Source organism: Microplitis demolitor, chromosome 3, assembly GCF_026212275.2.
Source record: "Microplitis demolitor isolate Queensland-Clemson2020A chromosome 3, iyMicDemo2.1a, whole genome shotgun sequence".
NCBI lineage: Eukaryota > Metazoa > Arthropoda > Insecta > Hymenoptera > Braconidae > Microplitis > Microplitis demolitor.
The window spans coordinates 8792628-8804635 of NC_068547.1; positions in this window are offsets into that span (position 1 = coordinate 8792628).

The following is a 12008-nucleotide window of genomic DNA, read 5'->3' on the forward strand; positions in this document are numbered from 1 at the left end:
GATGCCTAATTTTTTGAGAACTTCGAGATAATTATAAGGTAATAAATACGTATTTTTTTTTTGTTAAAAGATGTATGAAATGAATATTAAAAAAAAAAAAACAAAGAGGTTGATATAAAGGCAATCGTGTAAAAAAGTTAAATTTATCAAAACTCGTATTTCAACAAAACACATGACTGTAACTGTACAAGCAGAGCCAAGAGCCAATGTATGTCCATGTTCATAGTGATAAATGCATTTGAAAAGCGTAGAGCTAAAGCGCTTGGAGGGTAAACTACGAGTCACGGAGGCACAGCCAGGCTCACGTTGCACATACGCTGGCCATTTTCAGCCCCATATCTGCATACTGATCTTGCCCCCGCACCTTCGAGAGTGTAACATGCCGACTCTGCAGTGTTGAGTCAGGTAACTTTTCGCGAGTGATGATCAGCTAGAAATGATCAAGTAATATATTTTTACGGTTGTTTTTATTTTAATTAAAATCGTTAATTCAAATTAATGAGGATCAAATTAAAATTTTAATGTTTGTTTTCATCACTGAAATTTCTTTATATCACGGATTAATTGATCTCGGGTAAAAATATTTGGCATCACGCCGAAGCTGTAGAATTTTATTGGAAAAAGCCAAAAGTTGTCAAAAGTTTGACTACGAGGAACTATGTTTGCTTCTGTACCAATCAGCGGAGAAAAATGGTATCAAGCATCCTTTTAAAAATCATACGGCTAGATGAGACTGGTGTAAAGCTTTTCTGAAGGGTCATAAAAATGACTTGTCAGTTCGAAAACTAGAAGCAACTTCTAAATTTCTTAATGCAGGTTTTAACAACATCGTTACTAATTTTTATAATTTGCTACAATCGCTTATCGACTAATTACAATTTTTACCTGACCGAATTTACAATGTGGATGAAACTAGAGTGACGACAGTTCCGAAACATCGATCTAAAATCATTGCAACGGAGAGTAAAAAAAAAGTTGGTGTATTGACTGAGTTATTTTGCCCTAGAGTCATACTTGACAAATGACTCTATTTATACAAGTTAAAATTTTTTATTTGACTATTTATTTAACAGACGGAAAGCAATAAATTTAAATTTAAATATATAAAAAATAATATTTATTTTATCCATAGTTTTGAAATGCTCATAATAGATGAGAGAAGTCGGGATGTTTTCGATCCCTCGCATGATTATGTGATGAAAATACATAGCTTCTATAAAAAGCGTTAAAAAAACGTGACACACTAGTTAGATCAAAATTAAACATGTTATCCACTCTGAAAGCATTCGCTCGATGATATTCGCAAAGAATTATAAACAGGAAATATTTTTTAAAAGTTAATAAAATTTGAGATTTGATATGGTGTCGACTATCTTTGATGTTATAACGTAAACAAGGCGTCAAACATTTTAATGACTCTTTTTTTCGGTCTTTCTAATCAACAGATAAACTTGCTACTAGATAAAGTGTAAGGTAGTTACTTACAATGTCATTCTCTAAATTATATATATATTTTTTTATTGTTATTTTGCGTAATACTACATATATATCTGTTGATAAATTAAGATCACCATTATTTAATACGAAATTTTTATGAGAATATATATTTATATGTTTTTTTCTTCCTTTAAATTATAAGGTGATATATATAATTTTGATACTTAGTAACATTGATTCATATACATTAAAATTTATGAACTTCATTACTTTTACGTTGTCCCTATATTTTTAAGCAATGAAACATAAATGAATGTACATTAATGTATTTACTAATCTTATACATTTACAATCGTAACACTGGTATCCTAATAATTCAAAATATCATATTTAGTCTGCAGGTTATACTTTAAAACCAATCAAATTTGTATACATAAATATATATATATATATATATATATATATATATATGTATATATATATATATATATATATATATATATATATATATATATATATATATATATATATATATATATATATATATATATTTGTTGCAAAAACCTGATTCCTATCAAAAGTAACAACATCTCGTGTCAAAAAAATAACTTAGATTCATCACTCAAAATCTTAAAATAAGATATTTTTTTAACCTCCCGCCATGGAAATTGAAAATTTTAAAAATAAAGAAATTAAGTGGTTTCAGTCCAATTTTTGAAAACCGAATTTTGAACAGATCTCGACGTTTTGAAGTTTTGAGAAGCTATTCTGTCTACACGGAAAAAATTATTGGTAGGGGAGACCGGGGCAAGACGGCCCACCTAAGCCGATTATTATTCTTTGTGGCTTTTAACCATCAAGTTGATTTACTCTCGTCCAACTTTAACTCAATTCACCAAAATTTTGGTGAAGCTCCTGAAAAAAAATTTTTTTTGGGGCAAGACGGCCCCTTCCGAAAAAAAATGGAAAAAAAAATTTTTTTTTTTTTAATTGTAGAAAAATTTCCCGCGTCACAAATGTTTATATTTTTCTCTTTAACAACTGTATTTACTTTTCTATTACTCAAAATAACCTTTTTTGATATAATACGAGTAATTTGTTCACTTCTGTAGAAAAAAATTGAGTGTTTTAATTTTTTTCCAAACATATTACCAAATACTGTACCAAATTTTATAAATATATTATTCATAATGTTACATATAATGATTATAATTGTTCTATTAGATTCTATAACAAATTATATGAATAAATTAAAAGTTATTTAATAAAAAATAACTTAATTGATTAATAATTATTTTTCTATTGAATAAAAAATTGATTATTGGTATTTTTAACTTTTTCAAATGCTCTATTTTACTCCAAATCTATAGAATTAACCAAAAAATGATATTTCTATTAAATTAATCATGACTAGGTTATAATGATATGAAATACATTTTTTGTAGAATTTTTGAATGGTTCATTTTGCCCCTAGTTCCACGTATCGGGCTAAAAATGAGTAAATAATCTGAATTTGTGATGATCAAAAGAAACCAAGAAAAAAAAAATTTGGTTTATTTTGGAGGTGGGCCTTCTTGCCCCAGGGGGCCATTTTGCCCTGGTCCCCCTACCAGTTACTGATCAGCAGCTACCGAAATAATCGGTAACAGATAATAAAATCAGTAACAGCTTCCAAAATAATCGATAGCTGATACCGAACAATATTCGGTAGCAGCTACCGAGTATTTTGGTCCCTGTATTTTCAAAATGATGCTCAAGTGTCTGTACACTTAAAAAAAGAATTTCTTGACGCAAGAAAAATTTTGCATTGTGAAATGGAAACAAAAACAAAAATTTTCTTAGGACCATTTTCTAGTAAACCCTGAAGAATCACGATCTTATACGAACTTTTTAAATGATTCTCGAAATAATTTTGACGATGAAAAATTGCTGCGTGAAATTTGCAGACACTCTTAAGAAAATTCGGGAAAATGAGTATGAGGCGGCTTGTTTGGAGAGACGTGTACTAACTTTTGCCAGACAAACACGAACATTTGTCGCTTTATTTTTTTTTACGCTGAGTTCATTTTCTTTACGCTGAGAAACTTACAATTTGCTTAAAAATAAAACTTGAAATAGTAAGTAACGGATTACCAATAACCAAACATCCCAGAGATTCTGCGGGCGACGAGAATGAAAAAAAAATGAACCAATAAATGGGGATCCTAGAACCCCATGTAAATGGCTCGAGCCATCAGAACTCTCATTCAAGCTCTGAAAGTGAGGCTGTTGCTGATTAAATACTAATGAAAACTGATGAGAAAACCGATGAAGTAATCGTGAATCCAACAAGAACGGGCAAATCTTCGTCAAAACCTCGACTCTATCTGATGTTTTCTCGATTCATTCTAGTCCGGAGCATAAATGCGATTGCCAAAACTTACACTGAGAAAAAAATTTTCTTCTGACAACTAAATTTTAATTATGACAACAAAATAATTTGATTGCCCATTGCCTGTTATATATTTGGTTGTTTTAACAAAATATTTCATAATCCACTAGCAAAACGACTTATTAGAAACTACAAAATATTTAGTAAAGGTAATTACACGTTAAGTAGCAAGGATAAAATCAAATGTACTTCCTGTAGAGCTTATGAAGTACACGGAAAAAAAATTATGGGAATGGTTCCCATAATTTTGTGAAATTTCACCCTATACCTGTATAGGAATGACGACCATAAATTATGGGAACAGTTCCTATAATTATAGGAATATTACCAATAATTATAGGAATAGTTCCTATAATTATGAGAATGATACCCATACCACTATGGGAATGGTTCCTATAATTTATGGGGAAAACCATAGGAACCATGGGAATATTTCCTATAATATTATGAGAACCATTCCCATAATATATAGGATCGATTCCTATAAATTATAGGAACAATTCCAATAAATTATAGAACACTCGAATTTGCTCGAAATTGCGAGGAAATCGATGATAATGACTTAATTCTGTTCTCTTCTTCTATCTTTTTGATTCATGAATATTGAGGTTTTCAAAAAAAATTTATTGAATCAAGAATTTTTACTTTTAGTCGATTTTTTTTTTCTACCTATCTAAGAATCCTATAACTTTTGAATTAATTACCCGATTTGGATCTTTAGCGCGACATTCAACGCAACTTATTCATTTCCATGTCATTAGATCATAACATTCAAGGTTCAAATTTAAAAAAAAAATATTAACCATCACTGATCATTTTGATCAAAAAAAGTTACGTCGAGACTACCAAATGACGAGATACATAGACGAATTAAATTTTTCTCACGAATTAGTTGCGTATACATTAATATCAATATCACGTTGAACCCAACACGATCTCTTTTGAATACCGCTATCCCAACACTTTTTTTTTTTGTTTTTTTAAGCTTGTACCAAGAAACTAATTTAAGGTTTGGATGCATAGCAACAATTGATGGTGGCCGTTCAAACAGTAGAATATAAATAGAAATTATACAAAAAGCGGTAAAGTTAAATAGCTACTTTTGTGGTTAGTAGAGTGAGGCTTGTTATTATCGTTTTAATTGGGTCCAGTCTCTTATCCAGTAATATTTGGTGATAGGGATGTACTTGCCACCAGCTACTCCAGGTCCTAATCTGCAGCCGGTGGCAATCCCAAAAGTGTCGGTTGCGCTACGACCACGCGGTGGATTAATAGTATTTTTTACGATCTTTCGGCAATGCACACGCGGGCGTTATATGACCACGAAATATCAGCCATGTAAATATTATCCAATCATATTTTTGAATATTTTTAAAATTATTAAATATCAATAACGTGTTAAATTTATGACACTCAACTATTAATAATTGAACTAGACTTTGTGGTCATTGTATTGATAACTCTAGTAGCATAAATGACACTAAGATAAATCTCTACCGTAGTAGTTCTATTAACTATTCGATTGAAGTAAAAATTTGTAGGCTCAGTAACTATTCAATGTAATATAAAAAACTCATCCTGCGGTTTCTGTAACCACACAATTTTATAAGAATTTGTTGGCATTACTATTTTTAGAGTACACAATATCACATAATTTATACAATCTACTCCAACGTGGAGTAAAATGACTGACAAACGAAACTAACAGCGCCACCTTAAACTTTTTTACCCCAATGTGTGGTTATACTAGCGCCACAATTGTAGTTATAATTACTCCATCTTTAAATGTGTGAATTATATAACCTTCAAAATTACGTGCTTGTATTTCATGTCAACAAAAATTAAATATTCAATGAAACTACTTTAGTAATACAAAAATTAATTTGTCATAAAAATAATTTTGAATGAAAAAAAAATATTATGAACAAAATATTATGTATAGAACAAAAATGTCCTGTAAAAATTTAGTGCGTGTGACATTTTGGATTAATTATTTATAAAATCATTTTAAAAAGTCTTTTTTCTATATATTACTAGTCAGTGTAGATTATGTATCTCCGTATTAGTAAATTCAATTGTACTCTCTAAAAACAAATTAGTGAAAATCACTATTTGGTAGTGAATAGTCACTTATTGCTAGTGCAAAGTATACCACTATTTGAATTAGTGATATACTTTTTACTAGCAAATAGTGAATAGTCACTATTTTCACTATTTCAGATTTAAGAGAGTACCTTTCACTTGCTGGACGGAAAATTTTGTTTCGATTTAGTTCTAAAAAATATTTACTAATTACAAGTAATTATATTAAAATATTTATATATTTTTGTATCATCTAATGAGTTTAAAGACCAACTCAAGGCTCACTATCTTCAAGATGAATTCAAGATGGTCGACTGGTCCGACGAGTTTCATTCAGATACTAATAAATTATATTTTAATTTAGTCACTCTTCAAATTCGCTTACTTTCGTATAAAATCATATTTTATTCATCAACTATATTTCATATTAATGGCATTATGATTAAGCTAATTACGTCATTTGCATTTATATCACTGCTAAGTTGATCTAATTATTATTTTTTTTTTTTTGTGAAGAGATGACACGAATTTGTAGAATGTAATTTATAAACTAATTTTTATTTTTATAGTGAAATTTTCATTTTTTTTTTTTTTTTTTTTTTATTAAATAAGATGAATTATTTAATTTACATCCTTAGAGTAAGATGTTTAAAAACTAATGGCAGCTTAGAAGAATCGAATGATTTGGAGTTTGAAAAAATCCGCATTGCGTTTTTAACGAAATCAAATATGATTAAATTAATTTATGCTTTTGATGTCCATTAATCATTGCTTTTACTGAGTAAAAGTTTAGTTAGGGGAGACCGAGGCAAGACGGCCTACCTAAGCAAGAACTTGAGAGTTTTAATTTTTCTCCAAACGATTGTTAATGTCTCTCCTGTCATGGACTGTATTCGGAATCAAAAGAATCATGGATTCAATGTCAAAAATGTAAAGAATAGGCTCATGATTCCTGTGCAGGAGTTGACGAATATTTTTCCGATATGTACATTTGTGAATATTGTGAGAATTAATTTCTAATACACTTAAATTAAATTTAATATCTAAGAAAGTATTTTTGTTACATTTTAATATTTAATGTTGTCAATTTTATAAATATATTATTCATAATGTTACATATAATAATTATAAATGTTCTGTTGGATTCTATAACAAATTATATGAATAAATTAAAAGTTATTTAATAAAAAATAACTTAATTGATTAATAATTATTTTTCTATTGAATAAAAAATTGATTCTTGGTATTTTTAACTTTTTCAAATGCTCTAATTTACTCCAAATCCATAGAATTAACCAAAAAATGATATTTCTATTAAATTAATCATGACTAGGTTATAATAATATGAAATACATTTTTTTTTAGAATTTTTGAGTGGATTATTTTGCCCCTAAGTTCACGTATAGGGCTTAAAATGAGTAAATAATCTGAATTTGTGATAATCAAAAGAAAACAAGAAAAAAAAAATTTTGGTTTATTTTGGAGGTGGGCCTTTTTGCCCCAGAGGGGCCGTCTTGCCCCGGTCTCCCCCATTAATGCCACTGTTCACTAGAGATTAATAATTTGGAGACTGCGTGATATAACTCAAAGTTAAAATAAGCTACGAAATTACAGCTGTATGTGTGAGATTCAATTGAATGAGATTGAAACACGCGAGATACTTATTACGATTGAATTAATTATGTTTGAAGAGATAGATTATACGATTCCACTGCTTTCATATAATGTAGTACACGTACACATATACACGGTAGCTAATGTATATATAATGTATGTATAAATATTAGAGGTTAAGTAAATTAAGGAGATTAAATAAAATAAGTATGGATTTGAATAGAAAAAAAAAAAAAACACTCGTATTTTATGAAAAAAAAAAGAATTTGATAAAAAGCACATTTTTCATGATTATCCTCTGATAATACCAAAAGTAAATAAAATTTAATTTGAAGATTTTTTTGATACTATATACACTGTAAAAATTTCGCAGAGTAAATATGGAGTAGATGATTTTTAATTTCTTTAATCCCTTTCAAAGTGAATTTCTCTTCGGAGGAGAGTTTTGGGATAGGCGTATAGGGTTAACCGCTTTTAAGATTTTCAAACTACGGAACTCCGAAAAACGGAACGGATTCGGATTGAATTAAAATCCGTATTCTTTCCCAATTTTAAAAAATGTAAGAAATTTTAATTTGCTACTAAAAGTATGAAGTTATTTTTGTTTTTCGGAAATAATAGTGTTATAAACCCACTGTGTTTTTAAAAATGTTTTTTAGTAAATTTTTAGGTGTCTCATTTACTTTCTGAGAACTATTGCTAGCTCTGATAAAAATAATATTCAAAAATTTAGACTTCTTTTAAAAAAAATTCTAAACGACAACTTCATAATTTTATCAGTTTGAACAAAGAAGGCGAATTTAAAATATAGAAATAAATTTTATTTATACTTTCTTTTTAAATATAAAATTGTCTGGACATTCATAAAGTCACGAGATATGTTAGGGAGAATTTAAATTGTATGATTTATTAATAGGCATGGAAGTATTCAAGTATTCTCATCATCACCCTTTTTACAAACATAGAAACGTACATCAGTCGAGTTCCCCTGAAATTCTTTACAAGAAAAATCCCATTCCGCATGATCTATGCAAATATTATAAATGTAATAAGACGTGATTGTTTGCGTAATTTTAAAAACTTCTTTATGCAAATTAAATCTTAATTAAAATTATATAATCAATTTTAAAACCTCTATTATTAATAACTCATAATTATTTATATTTTTTACTACACGGAAAAAAAATCGATAGCAGCTACCGTTTAACAATCAATAGCTGCTACCGATTATTTTTTAGTAGCAGCTACCGATTATTTCAGTAACTGTCACTGGTTATTTCGGTAGCTGCTACTGAAAATGAATCGGTAGCAACTACCAATTGCCAATTAATTTATTTTTGAGGAATGCATATGTTTCAAATTAGCGGAAGGGTGTGAGGGGGCTAAATACCTAAAGAAATATTTAGTTTTCAGGAGCTCTAATACATTTAATTTTTTTTGTTTGTAAAAATATATTAAAATTGAACAGAAAAAATTTTCCGCAGCAGTTAAAAGAAAATTATTATTTTTCGAGGGGAAAATGGGCTACCCCCTAAAAAATTTTTTAATAGTTTTTATTATTAAACAAAAGTTGTGTTAACATTCTTGGTTAAAAATTTCAATTTTTGAAAAAGTAAAAAAAAATTCAAAATTATGCTTGTAAAAGTGATTTTGAAATATTTAAAAAACATTTTCAAAAACATACTTTTTTTATGAACTTTTGAGGTTCCCCCTCTCCCAACTCCTTTTACCTCTCCTTCCCTAGAAAGGTAATTAACTTTATCTATTCATTTTTGAGAACACAATTTTAAGATATCATTATTGTTATTCATTTTTCCTGTTATTGTATGGAAACTATAGATTATGCGGGTCAGAGTTTAGGTATTGGGCAGGCGCTCCGGTCGTATCAATCGATTTGATCGCAAAACTATGTACTAAAAGGGATTGGTCGAATATACCCCAGGCTCGAGTTGGTTTATAAGGGCCTACCCGGTGAAACTGGTGATAAATCAAGCCATGAATTAAGACAGGATACGGTGGAGTCAGTGTGAGGTAGTGATGTAAAAATACGAGAAGAAGATCTAGACCTAAAAGGGATCCAGTCGATAGGGAGTACGATAATGATTTGGCTTCTGACTCGTCGATCGTCACCCCATTACACAAGCTAGGCTTCTACGTGAGGGTGAAATGAGGTTCACACACTTTGGAGAGGTGTTTGAGCTCTGTGTTTGGTCAGGGGCTCGCAAAGGGGGATGATGCTAACGGGTGGGAAGAATAGATAGAGGGCAAGAGAGAGGATGAGCGAGTGAGGGCGAGGAAGATAGCGAAGCTCTAGCTAGTGCGCTCCCTGCGGCTGTCGTCAATCAGAATTCCGCGAATTAGCGTTAACGGGCCGTTATTGCTGCGTCCATTTGGCTAGTGTACAGTTTGCTCGTGGATATGAGCCCATAGATTTCCCATATTCTACGCTGAATAGCTCGTGGTGGGCGCATAGCCCAATGGAATCCAGTTAGTTACAACTGTGTGTTATGGACCGCGAGGAGTAGAGCTCACCAACGCTGGCTTTTGTTTCCCTTTCTATACGATCCAACATCCGACCTTTACAGATCAATGTATCAGCTTTACTCTCATAGCTATCAATTGTCGGATTTTTATCTCAATAAACTTGATAACAGTAAATTTTACTAAATTTCTGAATCACATTTACATTCATCATAACTTATCATCTATTTATTTATATATAAACATACATATATAGGAAAGGGGGCAGAAGGGGTAACCTAAGGAATTTTGTAAAATCTTTTTTTTTCCGAAATTGTTCTAAAACGGTCATTAATGAACTTGAATATAATTTTGAGCCACTTGAAATTTTCAAAAAAATTATTCAGAAATTTTTTTTTAGAAATTAATAAAAAATTTTTGTGATGTATATGTTATAACTGTTGATATTATTATCAGTGTCAATATTTTTGCTTAGGGGTGAGTGGAGCAAAAAGGCCCCCTAAGCTAGTTATCACTTTTTGTGCCTTTCAACCATCAAATCAGGTTACTTTTGTCCTCTGTCGAATAAATTCATGAAAATTTTGCAAAAACTTTAAAATAAGTTTTTTTTTCTGGGGCATAACGGCCTTTCTTCAAAAAATAATAAAAAAAAAATTTTTTTTTCTGGTTTTGTAAAACTGTTTTCAACGTTAAAAATGTGTTTCTTTCTTTTGACAACTATATTTAATTTGATATTACTCAAAAAAAACTTTTAAGGTGTAATAAATCGTTCTCCCACTCTTACTAGAAAAAAAATTATTGTAATAATTTTTCCACAACTATTGCAATACAATTGAATTTGAATTTGAAATGGCCGCTGAAATAAAAGAGAAAACACGTGGATTGATTAAAAATAAAATAAAGTCTAAAATAAAAAAAATTATTCAAAAGTTAAAACTGATGAGTGTAACTGTCTTTATTGCAAACTTTATTTAGAAGCTAAAAAATAATGGAATTAATGTAAAAATTGTATGATATGGTCTTATTATTCCTATGCAGATGTAGATGAATTTTATTCCGATGAGTGTATTTGTGAATACTGTAAAAATTAATCGAATTGAAAAATTTCTCAATTAAAAAAAAATTGTTATTTTCAAATATTTTTAGTGGTTAAATTAGTCTCAATCACAAAGAATCAGCCGAAGTATGAATAAGTATATTAAATTTCTTATTTGACGATAAAGATATGAAAAAATCTTTTTTCCAGGATTTCCGGCTGGTCCATTATGCCCCAAATGTCATGCGTAGGGCTAAAAATGCGAAAATACATCGAATTTATGATAATTAGAAGAAACAGAAAAAAAAATTTGTTAATTAAACTTTTGGAGTGGCCCTTGTTGCCCCATCCTCCTCTATTTGAATTCCAAAAAAGATGTTTTTTTTATAGCTATTATGGTTTACCCCCCCCCCCCCCCCTTTTGTTGATTCTCAATAATCTTGGAAATCAGTAAATTTATGATGATTAAAAGTAATGATTAAATGGCAAAAAAAAATTACTTATAGATTTGAATATATGAAAATACAAACAGTAAATTTTATAAAAAAAAATTTACACAACTTCAATAGAAGATAATATTTTGATGTAAGCTCTAATTTAATAGTTAAATTATTCATACGAATAAAAATCATTGAAGCGAATCGTAATAAAGTGGTTTATTACATAAAAGGTTATGAAGATCAACAAGAAATATAAAAGTAACACTAAGCGTAATTAAGTACTTAGTTATATAACGTGGATAAATGTGTGTATACTATAGTTATTCAATTACGATTATTCATGGTTCTGTAAAAGTCATATCGGCATTTCAATCGCTAAATTATTTAAGATGATATTGCATTCAAGACAACAAAACTCAAGATGCGTGAAAAATTTAATATCCTCACGTAGAACAGTAATGTCTTTTATGTTTTTATTAAATGCTAT